Consider the following 12,870-nt stretch of genomic DNA (forward strand, 5'->3'; position numbering starts at 1 on the left):
CCTCATGGATACTAGTCAGGTTTGTAACCCACTGAGCCACAGTGAGAACTCCTCATTTTTAATTTTAAGATGCATCCTGTCTGTTCTTAAATATTTTACTGTATTTGTGAGATCTGCAATTTTCTCTTCTATTTGGGTCCCCACTCAAGGGCTAGGAAATATTGACAGAAGAAAAGATGTATTGATCCAGAGCATAATCAGAAGATGAAATGAATTTACACAAGATGATATTACACTGAGATGAGAAGGAAGTGAGGGGGGATCGTAACTGCATGTGGGGCTAATTCCCGGAGTCGCTGGTAGGAACCAGATCCTCTTCTTGAACACAGTGTAGGTACCTACCACCAACACCAGGTTTAAAATCGTATCTGAGTTACAGATTCACGATCCTGAGAAGCAGACTGGCAAGCCCTGGATTATTTGGGGGTTCTTGATTTCTCCATGGCTCTGTTTTTCCTCTACTTGCTCTGCTTACTTTTTACTCAGCTGGCAGGTGGGATGTGGAAGACAGAAGGGGGAGAGTCAGCTTGGCAAAAGGGTAGCTCAGGTTTGGTTGGGCATGATCGTGGAACCAGAGGCTTCATCCAGGACTGGGAAGAAGAGCTCCGGGAGGTGAGGTCAGTTCTCCCAGCAAAGGTCAAAGAAGCAAGACGCTTACTACTACTGAGATTTTCTTGGGCAAAGGACGTGGAATGCAGCGAGGTCCTTTGGAAACGGACAGAGAGCTTGCCGCTCTGTCCCCTGCCTGTCTTCTCCTCGGAAGTGCATTGCTTGTGGTTAGCATATGCCCAGAGGCCTGGACTGTATGAGTTTGGTGCTTATACAAATATTAATTCTTTACAGACCAGAATTATGCCTGTGTGGAGGGGTAACACAGACACATCGGCAGAACTTTTGGTGTCAAGAGTGGAGGACTGAGATCATTCTTATAAAGGGGACAACAGCCCTCTTCAACTTTGTCTGGAGAAGGTAGGCAATTGTCTAAACCTCTCTGCTTTGTTCTGAATGGTTTAAAAGGAGGAGTGTTGCCTTCGTGCATTTAGTCATGCACAGCTGCTCAAAGGCTCACTCACCCGCCCACTCACTCAGCAAATCCCAGTGCCCAGCACCGGGCCATAGCACACTGCTCTCCCTCCCGCTGTGGAAGGCTGGGCAACGACCCAGCTATCTGAATCCATGAAAACTTCCTGTAAGTCTTGCCATCCATGGCAGTAGCAATCCACCAACAAAGAAGAAAGTCTAGGCTCCCAGTGGTGAGGACAGTCAAGATGGCAGAAGTTTACACAAAACTAAAACCCCTGCTGCGGACAGGCGCCCTGTTGGCTGTTTTCCCTCCAGGGAAGCTGCTGTGGTTGCCAGCAACTTGAGGGCCATCTCCCTTAGGTCCCTGTGTTGGAGGACCAACCAACTGCGTACTCAGGTGTGCCACTGGATGGCTGAATCACCCTTCATTGAAATAGGCTCTTACAGGCTCCTTATTCTCCTTTTTTTTTTTTTTTTTTCCTTTTTTCCCTTTTAGGGCAGTACCTGTGGCATATGGAAGTTCCCAGGCTAGGGGTCAAATTGGAGCTGCAGCTGCTGGCCTACACCACAGCCACAGCATGGTCTGTGACCTACACCCCAGCTCACGGCAGTGCTGCACGGTTAACCCACTGATTGGGGCTAGGGATTGAACCGCATCCTCATGGATACTTGTCATGTTCATTCCCACTGAGTCACAGTGGGAACTCCAGTATTATTAAATTTTGATTTCTGCACTCCACTGATTGAATGCCCACTATGTGCCAAGCACTGTTCTAGATTTGGGACATCTGAGAAAGATGAACCTAAATTTTGTTTTTAGATAACTTTCTTTATGAAAAAGGAGATGGCTAAAAGGCCTGCAAAAGTCAGGCAGCAGTAAGGGCTGGGTTATTTCTGGAGGGAGGGTGGGGTAGGTGGGAAAGAGATTCCCCCCCCCCTCCCCCCAGGAACTGGTAGTTCTGGTCTCCAAGGACGTCACTGAAACCCCCTGTTTCCCGTGGCAGAGTAGAAATGACAGGCGCACAGGGGGAAATGCCCTCCAGTTTTCAGGGAACGAGATTCCTCCTCAGCGACCACGTCGCAACCCTGACTCTGCCATTTGCTTCCGCCGCAGGGATCGACGTGAGCCCATTACGCGCTCTATCATGCCCTCAGAGTGCCCACTCCTTTGGTGACGATGTGAGAATCTGCCTGTCGATTGAGGCCAAGTTGGAGTAAAAACAAAGGTATGTTTCAATCTGTAATCATTTACCACGAGGAAAAGTGTGACGCCTGATACAAAAGCAAATGCCTTCATGACCCTGCTTTCAATTTGTAGCTTCTTACATGTTCTTTTCTTTTTTTGTCTTTTCAGGGCTGCGTGTGTGGCTCACGGGAGCTCCCAGGCTAGGGGTCACATCGGAGCTAGAGCTGCCGGCCGATGCCACAGCCACAGCAACACCAGATCCGAGCCGCACGTGCAACCTACACCACAGCTCACGGCAACGCTGGATCCTTAACCTACGGATTGAGGCCAGGGATCGAACGCATGTGCTCATGGATACTAGTTGGGTTCATTACTGCTGAGCCACAATGGGAACTCTATTCTTACATAATTTTTCAATGAGAAGAAAACAAAATATTTATAAATATAATCTAATGTGTCAATTTCCAATTCCTTGAGCGATTTCACATTGTCATTATAATATTCATTATCTGTCCAGCAGGATGGTCCATACCAGAAAACAACTACACATTCTCAAGGGTGAACTAGAAACATTTCTTTTCATCATCCCTTTCCCCTTTCCCCCAGTGACTACAAATTAAACTATGAGTAATTTTCATTTTCTTTGAAGCTGCCAACAGGGTGGAATTACTACCACTTTTTTTCCCTGCAAAAGAGAGTCACAACTGGGGTGAAGCCATCATTTTGCAGAAAGGCGAACTTTGTAAATCTTTACATGACTTTGCCTAAGACTTTAAGTTGTAATGCCAACAACAACAACAACAAAACACCTAAAATGTGGGGAAGAATTTCTGCTTCTGCCTGTTGATGCCAGATTAAGAGACTAAATCAGATTAAAGTTATTTATTGCTTGGGAGAGCACTTTTTAGTCTGACTCAGCCTTAGACCTTGGAAGCTTAGTAAACATCCCTAAATGAAACCCTGGATCTATGTACTGTTTCTTACACATTTCTTCCCAGATGAGAGACAAAAGAGCTACAGCAAAGACAGCAAAAAGGCTAAATCAGGGACCAGTGATGTCCACAATGCCAAAATTCTTTGGAGCAGGGGGAAGTGGTGAAGGAAATGTTTGGCACTTACTTAAGGAAGTGCTGTGTGGAGGTCGGGGTTTTGAGCACAAGCCACCCACTCCCCTCACTTGGCCCTGCAACAAACCTTTCTCTGTGCAAAAAAAAAAAAAAAAGAAAAAAAAATGCTCCATGCATTTAGCATCACCTAATGCTGTGAGTGCATTCAGGCTGTAAAGCTGAATTTAAATTAGTATAAACAACAAGCCTCTAGGAAAAGAAAAAGCATTGGGGGGAATGAACTCACACCAGGTGTCATTAAAGAAACGTCTGTTTATCCCCAGCCAGTTTCATGAGTCCAAGATGACTCGTTTGCTTTTGGTGAAGAGAATTTCTATTGCTGTGGCAAAAGTAAATGTATTTGGATACTTGCATGCAATATTTCTCTCTCTGTTCAATCGGAAAAAAAGTTATCTTCATCACTCTACCATAGATTACTTTTTCAATTTCCTCTCAGTAATTTTTTTTTTTAATGCTCTTTAGGGGGAGACCACTGAATTTCTCATTTCTCACAACAACGGCCGTAACTCATTAGAAATGCGCTGAGGAGACGTCCCCATGAGACGGCATCCTCATCTTCCTGGGTGACCAGTCTGCCCTCTTGTCACTAACCATCAGGTGGGTTTCGAGAGTGGTAACTGATAAGGGCCACCTCACTCTTTCACTTGTGGTTTCTTAAATTTCTCTGGCTCTTTATTTATTTATTTATTTATTTTTGACCTTTTAGGGCCACACCCACGGCATATGGACGTTCCCAGGCTAGGGGTTGAATCAGAGCTGTAGCTGCTGGCTTATACCACAGCTCACAGCAATGCTGGATCCCCAACCCACTGAGCAAGGCCAGGGATCGAACCCGCATCCTCATGGATACTAGTCAGGTTCCTTAACCACTGAGCCACAGTGGGAACTCTTGGTTCCTATTTTAAATGTCCCTCAAAGTATATTCATAAAATATATAGTATAATGTGTTTATATATATATATAATATATAACTAGACATAATATATATGATATATATTTAACACACACAGACACACGCACACACACACACACACATATATATATATATCCAGTACTTCAAATTTAGTCCTGGGAAATGTTAACTCATTATAACAAATAAGCCGCTAGTGTAATGGTTTTCCAACGGTCTTGTTCTAAGCTCGGTAATTTAAAATTTATGTCAATAGTATGAATTTTGGTATTTTAAATTTCAAAGATATTTTTGAAGTACAGCCTTGTCATGAATGTTTCACAGTCATACCGGATGGTTCGTTCATCTGCGATATTAAATCATGAAGAAGTGGGCAGAGTGACCCTGACATTGAAGAGCAAGGGAGGTATTCAGTCACAAAACCATTAACTTAATCCACAGCTCAGAACTAAGAGATCGTCTGCTTACCTTCTCTAAAAAGTTTCCAGCAATGTTTGTGGTACCAGATTGAGTGTCTGAGAAGGGTGCTTTCTTACTACTTTCGGGTTTTTCTGGGCTCCGCCTGCAAGGGCAAGTCTACGTATGTAAAACCATTGACATTACCCCATTTGTTTTTTAGCCACATCTGAGGCACATGGACGTCTCCGGGTCAGGGAGCGAACCTGTGCCGCAGCTGTGACCTGTGTGAATCTGAGCCCCTGCAGAGACAATGCTAGATCTTAACCTGTTGCACTTCAGCAGAAATTCTGACATTATCCCCATTTCTACTGTGTTATCTCTGTGTGAGCTGAGAGTGAGCAGAAACTCTACTTCTTCATTTTTAAAAAAGTATATGATTTTGTGATGTCAGAACATCAAAATGAGTTCTTAGAATCCTGAGTAGATGTCACATTTCACCCTACGTTGCTGTAATATGTATATCGCTTTTTAAATGTAAATAATGATTTGAGTATCTTTCTTCTGAAAGGATACTGCCTTTTTACATTTAAAAAAACCCTTAAGTCCTTCTTTGATAAAAGCGCTGATACTGAGAAGACCCTCGCGTTAAAATCCATTTTCAACTTGCAATCAACTCTTCAAGTTCTGTGTGAGTTTCAAACAGACTTTGGGGTTTTGCTGGCTGTGCAGATCACAAAATCTCTTCCTTTTGGTTGTGTCTGCGAGAGCCTGAGTACAGATTTACGGAAGGTTGACGGGCATGTGTTTATTCTCAAGCATAAGGGGGACCCAGAGACCTTTAATGAACCTCGCAGGTAAAACCCCCGCGGCCCTGCCTTTTGCTTAAAGCCAACACGACATTCTCTCTTAAGGAAAAGTGGAGGCTCTCCTACCCAGCCGCTCCATGGTCCTGGTACAAAGGCAAGCTAGACGTCACCTAGCCTGCTGGTGGTGACGATAAGGAGAAAAGAAAACAGTCCGCTCACTCTGTTGCTAGTGGACTCTGAGTCATCACACTGGCCCCTCTGCATGCTGGGGCCACCTCGGGTCTCGAGACGCAGGTGGTCAAGGGACTGAGGTGGGAGAAGCAGGGCCTGCCTGGTGCTCCCTGCGCCAAGCATTTCACATCCTTTACTGCCTTGATTCCTTACAACAACCCTGAAATGTTAGCACAGCGGCTGGAAAAATTGAAGAAAGGTAAGTAAATAGACAAATGCCGTTTTCCTCAGGTGCAGAAACGCCGGATGGCAGAAAGCTTAAAAGCAGGTCCATGTAAAACTTCAGGACGCTAAGCAGACCTCCTTTGGACCAGCCACCCTCAGTGGATTAAAAGACACACAAGTGAGGAGGACAGCCTGATATTTACGGCAGGCACGGCACCAGGCACTTAGACGCATGATGCTGAAAGCGCCCCTCAGAGGAAAGCGGTGCTTTGATGCAGCCAGATCTGGGCTCCAATCCAGGCTCTTTCCCTTTTCTCTAACCCTGCGGCCCAGGGAAGCTGGTTCTGAACGTCTGTTTCCTCAGCGGTCAACTAGAGACAAGAGCACAAGATCATCGCAGGAATGAAAAGCAACGATGAATGTACACAGCATCTGCCGAGCGTGTTAGCTTACATGGAGTGCTCGATTCCTCCAGTCCACGGAGGTTATTACTGTGTCTACGCTTACTGTGTGCCCTTCTAGCCACTGGGATCCGTCAGGGAACAAAGCAAAACGTTTTCAGTTAGTATTAGAGCACAGTAAGAAGGATCTCTGGTATCAGACAAAGTGGAGTTGGAATCCTGGCATTTCCAGGTGGGTAATCCTGGAAGTTTCTTAACCTATGAAACAGGGATAAGCCGTGTTCCATCGAGATGAAATGAAACAGCATGTTGAATGCTAGCGACTCTCCGGCATGTAGGAAGTGCTCAATGAATGGGAGCAATGGATTGATTTTATTGTTGTTTGTAATAATCCCCAACAACCCCGAATGAATGTTGTCATTGCAAGGAGGAGACCACTGCAGCTGAGTGAGATCAGGTGCCTTGCCTGGGGTTGCAGAGCTGCCCGGGGATGAAGTCTAATTCAAACGCCCGCGGTCTTTACTGTGGGCACGTGGCGCTTCGCACCTTCCACCTCTGTTACTCTGAGACTGGACTCCTGTGCACATCTACGGACAGGTGTCAGTCTAGGGGATGGGTGAGGTTTTTGTCCTTGTGTGTCTGTGTGCTGCCTGACTGACGCCATTGACTTCAAGCATAAAGCTGTATCGATCTTGATTTTACTGTCATCTTCTGAACTCCTCCCCATGACATCTTCTCGGGATCTATTGTGTTGGTATTTTCACAGGGTGGAAAGTGGTAGCCGAGGAGATGCACAGCAGCTTAGAGCAGTGCTCTCTGGCTCGTGCATTAGGTTCAGTTGGATCGTGTGGGCTCACTTCTGTACATCTGAACTTGCACCTGGCTCCTCTCACTGTTCAGAGTTGTGACTTTTCCAGTCCTACCGACCTCTGATCTATTTCTCATTTCTCTCTTACTGGCCCTTAAGTTGATGATGTGATGCCTACAGCTTTAAGAAGAATGCATCATATCAACAACTTGGGGGCCAGCGAGAAAGCTGAGTGCATTATTGGGCATGTGGTGTAATAAAGGGGACAGTCAGCATTGATTGGGAGGTTGACTGCATCTCATGTGAATGTGGCGTCTTCGCCTCTCTGATGATATTCTTCTCAACCATAAAATTGTTTGCAGGAAAAGCTGCTGTTGCTCTAGAGTTGCTAAGTCACAGTTCAGGCCTCCCTCTCTTTCCTTACCCCCGACCCAAATCAAGTGTAGTTTTCAATCTTTCGCCGGAAAAGGTGAGACATAAACAGCTTCTACCTCCAGTCCTGACTTTTTACTAAAAACTACTAAGAAGAGAGTCACCCTGAACAGCCCCAGGGACAGTCTTCCTGATACCGGCTTTGGTTAAGGTTATTCATCAAATAAACAACAGCATCTCGATTACAAGCCCCCACACTTTTCTACGTTTTTAACATTGGTGAACTTAGGCTGCCCCTAACAACTGATCTGTTTAATGTGGCAATATAGTTTCCCATTACAGAAAAGCTGTTATTAATTGATGATATAACTTCAAATCAGGAGTTTCTGAGACTCATAATACAGAACTGGATAGTTCTCTTTTTTTACTGAGGGTTTACCTCATTAGAGGGGCAGCTTCCAAAGGAAAGAATCTAGAAACGTATGGAGCTTTGCCACTTTGGGAGCTTAACCAGTTCTAAAATCACGTTACTGCGTCATACTACAAAAAGCCCCAACCAAGGATTTACGGGGCTAGAGTTTCCTGTGCGGCTCTGAAAGGCTGGCTTTGGTGAGCCTCCATGTGAGGCGCCCACCTCCTTCTCCATGGTTGTCCTCCTGGCTAGCAAGCCTTGCAGGAAGGCAGGGGACCTACGGTCCCTCAGACCCTGGCACCTTAAGTCTTATTTTTCTCTGGCAAGATGAAGTAGAGAGGTCTGAGGTCAGCTTTTCAAGACGATCTCGTTGCTGTAGGGACTTCCCCCAAACGACTTCTCTAGTTCCTCTGATCAGCAAAAAGTAACAATGGTGGGAATATTGATTACAATACTCTCTCTTTATTTTGGCAAGATCTATAGTTCTTTGCAGTGTTCAAGTGAGTGAAGGTTTATATATCTTCAAGAGAAATTCAGGAGGTTGATAGGGCAAGAATTACAGTTCCTGTTTGTAGATGGAGCAGTGAAGTTTCTGGATTTGTGACAAATCTATGGAGCATCCAGAAAATGAACCTAAGTCTTTGAAGCCCAGGAAGCAGGGGAAATGGGGGAGGGTGGGTATGGCTTCGGGGCCCACATCTCAGGCCACTTACTAAAGGGAGAGCTGTCTTTTTTTTTTTTTTTTTTTTTGGAGAAGCAGATTTAATTTTTTAGTAACGATTTTTTTCCATTATAGTTGGTTTACAGTGTTCTGCCAGGGTCTACTGTCCAGCAAAGTGACCCAGTCACACACACACACATACACATTCTTTCTCTCACAGTAGCCTCCATCATGTTCCATCATTAGTGACCAGATATAGTTCCCTCTGCTACACAGCAGGATCTCATTGCTTAGCCACCCCAGATGCAGTCGTTTGCCTCTGTTCACCCCAGACTCCGGGTGCATCCCACTCCCTCCCTGTCGTAACTCTCCCACGAGTTTGCTCATCTGCACAGCTGGGATAATCAGGCCTACGGAGAAGCGTCCCTGCGACCACACGTGACACCCGGCCGCGGTGAGGCCTCAGTGCGTGCGAGCTCTTATTTCCACTGTTCCTTTCTAGAAATCGCTTAGCCTAAAGGACCATGCTGCAGAAACCCAGCACTGGGCTAAGACGTAAAGATGGTTAAAGCGCTTTGCACATTGAAATGGTCCCGTGGACATCAGTTAGGGATATTATTTTGCCACAAGGATGCATCAGTTGGAATGTAAACCACGCTAGTGAAACAAAGAGTGGAAACGTCACCCTTCCCTTGAGAGAGCTTGGTGTCTTCAGACTTACTGCTTGTCTAGAGTTACAGCTGGTTATTAGGTTGCTTCCTAAGTTAACTGGCCCCTTTCCCATTCTTTCGTCAGAACCATGTGCCAACCGTCCCGACCCAGAACCCACACAAGAACACATTTCCCTATTTTCAGGAAAATGAAATATTCATGGAGGAAGAATTAAAAAAAAAAAAAATGCAGTGGCCAGAGGAAAAGAAATGTGTCAGCACAAAAATCCAAAGTTCTGTTTTAGATGAGAGAGAGGGACCTGGCTCAGTCGTCAAAGGGAATCCCCTCACTGGCTGGTGCATTGTTCCTGCCCATGGCTTTGACGGTCCAGGACAGTTTGCCCAGCTGAGTGTGGCGGGTGGGGGGGAGAGGACGGTAGCAGGATTTCAGAGGGCGCTTAATTTTCCAGGTTGGCTAGCTCGCTCGGCTGGGCCCGATGGCCCTGATGGAATTAACCCTTTCACTTCAGAACTGGGGGCGGTAAAGAGGGAGCAGGAGGCGAGCGGGGCGACCTTTGGCAGGGCAGCGAAGGTTGGGCCGAACAATTCGCTGTCGTTCTGAGACACCGGGCCGCCCTTCTGCTGATGGCCGGACTGGGCTCTGAGACCCGCTTACGCAGCCGAGCCACCGCAGAAGCAAAGGCCTCGCATCAAATCCATCCCCCGTAATCACTGCACGCCTTCGGGGCTCGTTAGCGCCTTTTACCGCCAAGGGCGCCCCCACTCCCCAGAAGGGCGAGGACCTGAGGCCAGGCCTCCTCGCACTGAGCCCTCCACTCTCTCTACCCCTGCCCGGGCCTGCAGGTGACAAAGCTCGGGACCACGGGGAGCCTGCGGGCTGCCTTCCGTTTGTTTGCCCGCTGCCTGTGTCGGGACTGCAGCCCCCAGGGGCTCTTCGGAGCGGCCTGGGGTCCCTTCTTTCCGCAAACGTGCTATGCAGGCGTGTGCACTCGAAACAGCAGCGCAGACATCACCGCAGAGCCCCGTTGGCAGAGCAGAACCTCCCTGGCAGTGGCTCCTTTTTGATCGAAGTCATTATTTCACGTTCGAAAACGTGGCATTTCCCAAAGAGAAAATTCTCTGAGATGTCAGGTGGACAAGGGAGTTTGGGGAAAGCGGGGTTAGAGAAATTAGAGCGGTTTGTGGCGCATTCGCTCGGTGGGGCGCCCCCCGGCGGGTCCTCATCCATATTCATCAGCCGCTGGGCCCGGCCGCCCACCCGCCGCCTGGGACTCAAGTCCCCCGGGCTCCGGGGATGCGCACGCGACACCGGCGCAGCATCTCCTTGCGTCTCCCCTGGAAGCCCGGTTTGTGCGGAGTCTTGAGAGGCGCATGTAAGGAAACATTGCTTTAATGCAATGGCCTCTCCTGCAATGAGGAAACAGAGCTTTTAACTGGGCTCAGCGGGGAAATTTGATCTGTTAGTGGAAAGAGGGAGGCGGTTTATTGTGGTTATTGTTTTATCTTTATTACTCGGACGAAGCCAGGGTAAAATTCTTATAATGTTACTAACCCCTTACACATAGATTTCCCAGCCTCTAGAATGAGCAGATGTAAAACAAAAATGTCGTTCTACTAAACAATGTTACTTGCTATGCATTTCCCTGAATGTGATTTAATTCTTTTACACCTTTAGAACAAACTTCATATAATACTTGCAAATGAGAAAATAAAATGTTTTTTATATGGAAATAAAACTGCCTACAAGCCTTAGTTCTGGGGGGCACAACACAGTGATGGGATATGAGAAAACAAAATCTCTTGCCGGATTGTTTTCAGTTGTAGTTTGGAAAACATGGCCAAACCCATTCGTTGAACGGATGGCCTACACAGATTGCTCTGTTCATAATATTTTGGGGGAAATACTACAGTCGCCAACTCTGAAGTTTTAGATACCTACTCTGAATTTTTAGATACCTACTCTGAATTTTCAACAGAGTGTGTTTGATGCTTATTTATTCAAAATACATAAATATATATTCTATTTTTGTATTACAATGGTATTCTATAAGATTTTGTAACTTTAAAAAAATCCCAATGTTTTAGGAGTTCCCTTCGTGGCTCAGCAGAAACAAATCTGACTAGCATCCATGAGGATGCAGGTTCGATTCCTAGTCCCCCCTCAGTGCGTTAAGGAGCTGGTGTTGCTGTGGCTGTGGTGTGTGTGGGCCGAAGGCTACAGCTCCTACTTGACCCCTAGCCTTGGAACGTCCATATGCTTTTGGTGCGGCCCTAAATAAAGAAGACAAAAAAAAAATCAATGTTTTATAGTAAAAATTCAAAACTCACACAAAAGGCACCCCCGTCTGTATCATACTGATCACCTGAGGAGCGAAGGAGAGGGTGGAGGGGGTTAGGACTTGGCTGTATCCGTGATGCTCCACTTGCAAAAACAAGCAAACGAGCTGAAGCTTGGGTGGAGAAAAGTTAGCGTCTAGGTGGCTCAACAAAGATGTCTTTTGTACTATTTTCCATGTAAAAATTATTGCTATTTTTCTATACATTTAACTTGCTTCATTGTGAAAAAATGAAACTCCGGCGTTTATGTGAAACTCCCTAAACTGCTGACCAGCTGGCTTTAGCTGGATGTGGCTAAGGCACCTCGTTGGCTCTGGTCCCACGTCAGAGCGCCACACTTGATCTCCTTTGCGTAAAGTTTAAAATTAGCTTTACAGACGCGGCCAGCTGTGTCTTTGTTAGTTCTCTAATGCAACAGACCTAATAAAACCCACCAAGGGGCTCAGGGGACACTTACTGAATGAGTTCATTGCCTCTCAATCCTTTGGGTAAGATTTGCATGTATTATAACTGTATCTTTGTTCATCTTGTAGCGACTGTCTCCAAAAGAGTCTCATCTTTCTATTTAAATTATGGGTTGAATGACCTTAGCAACTCATAGTTCAGGGTGAGGTGCTGCTTTTTCATCCTCAAAGAATAGCTCTTGCATTAACGTATGGACAAATTCACATCATTTATTAAATTCTTACGACACAGCAGACCCCGTGGTAAGCACACTCCCTGCTCTTATCACATCTAAAACCCCCCAACAAAAGTATGTGAGAAGTCTTATCACTCCCATTTTGCTGATGAGAAACAGAGGCCCAGAAAAGTCCTGTAATGTCTCCGAGGCCACAGAGCTAGAAACGTGTTCCTATCAGACCTGTTTCCTTCAATGCCTGTGTTCTTAGCAACTCTACTGCCTTCTAAAGATGTGAGTCGGCTTATGATTTGTTACAATTCAGAGGAGCATCCCAATGTTGGCATTAAGTGTCTTCAATTCTGAAACGTGTAGTTTTTTTTTTTTTTCTTCTTTTGGCCATGCCCTCAGCATGCGGAAGTTCCCTGGCCAGAGATCAAACCCTTGCCATATCAGTGACAACGTCGAATCCTTAACCACTGGGCACCAGGGAACGCCCCTAATACGCCCCTAATACATGAATTTTTCACCACTTTTGAACGCACTGTTGATACTGCAGTGGTCCTCCAGCTGGTGCTGGTGGTGTTCCTGCCTCTCCATCCATCCATCCCGCTCCAGCCCGGGCTACTATTCACATCAGCACATTGTTCTTCTTTAATCATGGTCTTGTGGTCATTTAGGAAGTGGCCCCTATCCTGCAGCAAATCCTTCCTTCTCACCAAACCAGCTCTGCTTAGCTGTC

General features: G+C 46.2%; 1 protein-coding gene and 1 long non-coding RNA gene across 2 annotated transcripts in view; one reads left to right on the plus strand and one right to left on the minus strand.

The window, feature by feature from the left end:
- The window catches only part of LOC125117412 (uncharacterized), a 48,122-nt gene extending 41,178 nt beyond the window's left edge, over positions 1 to 6,944 (plus strand). Inside the window, exons 7-10 of the long non-coding RNA XR_007132622.1 lie at positions 844 to 969; positions 2,138 to 2,249; positions 3,799 to 3,933; positions 5,914 to 6,944. This is a non-coding gene — a long non-coding RNA (uncharacterized LOC125117412). The remainder of the gene's footprint in view (positions 1 to 843; positions 970 to 2,137; positions 2,250 to 3,798; positions 3,934 to 5,913) is intronic.
- The window catches only part of POU6F2 (POU class 6 homeobox 2), a 484,815-nt gene that overhangs the window by 48,962 nt on the left and 422,983 nt on the right, over positions 1 to 12,870 (minus strand). The window lies entirely within an intron of this gene.

The sequence above is a fragment of the Phacochoerus africanus genome, chromosome 16, assembly GCF_016906955.1.
Source record: "Phacochoerus africanus isolate WHEZ1 chromosome 16, ROS_Pafr_v1, whole genome shotgun sequence".
In the NCBI taxonomy this organism is placed as follows: domain Eukaryota; kingdom Metazoa; phylum Chordata; class Mammalia; order Artiodactyla; family Suidae; genus Phacochoerus; species Phacochoerus africanus.